Here is a 1,135-nt window from a genome sequence, read left to right on the forward strand (position 1 = left end):
ACATGCACGTAAAATTAAGTAGATAATTAAAAACATAAAGGTTATACACTCTATATTCAATTTATGAAAAGTTCATATGCAGTCAGCTAAAACTGAATCTGGTGATCAGTTACCTTTGAGGAGAGGAACAGGGTAGTGATGGGTAGGTTGAATACTACAGAGGGATTTTGAGCATATAGTCAATATTCTATCTGTTGAAGTGGATATTGCTGAATCATGTTCACTTTTTAATAATTCCTTGAGTTAATCTTTTCAGTTTGGTCAGTTGTGTTGTGCTTGGAATAAACATGTTTTTAAATGAATTAGAAAAAACTTATGATGAGCAATTCCTTTGTCTTGTCCAATAACAATATTCAAGTTTGTTTCAGAGAGACTACCATTTATATTCATGGTCCATAGTATGAGACACCAACTTAGCTTTATGTCTAGATAGGAAACTAAAGGAATAAACATGGCCCTAAGGACAGTGTGTTTTTCTTTTCTTTTTTCCCCCATCTTCACTTTATTATTATTATTTATATACAAAGTCTAGCATGATCTGTTTCACTGGGTAGACAGTCTTTTATAATCCAAGGTCTCTTAGTCCAACTTAATGAAGCCCATGTCCTTCACATACTGACAGAAACACTTACTGCACGTATTCAGCCCATATTTTTGGATCAGACCGTGGTGGTTAGAGCAGACTTCGCAAGAGCGAGAACCCTGGGTGAACTTGTGTTGGTGACTCCAGGAGAGCTGCTGGTGACCCATCTTGCCTTCAGACAGCCAACAAGGAAAAAGGCTGGGACAGTGTGTTTCTAAACAGTGTTGATTGTCCACAGCTCCAGCCAAGTGGCATACCAGTAAAGTGGCACTGTGGAAAACCAAAAGCAAATGATGGCCTGCGAGAAAGAAAAAGGGAAGGAGGAAGGATGATGGGTGGGGAGAACGGGAAGGGGGGAGAGAAGGGAAAAGAAGAGAAATAAAGGCAGATTTATGACGTTGGCCATTGCCAGTGGTGTAAGTAATGCCACAGTGGATGTTCTCAGGGTCCCAAATGTCACCGAGTAGTTCACAACATGTCTGTGCATTTTCTCATCGTCTTGCAAGAGCCCGTTACCCCACCTGCTCTAAGCCATCAGTGTCACGTATGAAA

The 1,135-nt window shown here is 40.3% G+C and overlaps 1 pseudogene; it reads right to left on the bottom strand.

Moving 5' to 3' along the window:
• Window positions 1-514: 514 nt before the first annotated feature.
• Window positions 515-876, bottom strand: LOC102912343 (small ribosomal subunit protein uS14 pseudogene; annotated as a pseudogene).
• Window positions 877-1,135: the final 259 nt, after the last annotated feature.

Source organism: Peromyscus maniculatus, chromosome 15 (assembly GCF_049852395.1).
Source record: "Peromyscus maniculatus bairdii isolate BWxNUB_F1_BW_parent chromosome 15, HU_Pman_BW_mat_3.1, whole genome shotgun sequence".
Classification (NCBI taxonomy): domain Eukaryota; kingdom Metazoa; phylum Chordata; class Mammalia; order Rodentia; family Cricetidae; genus Peromyscus; species Peromyscus maniculatus.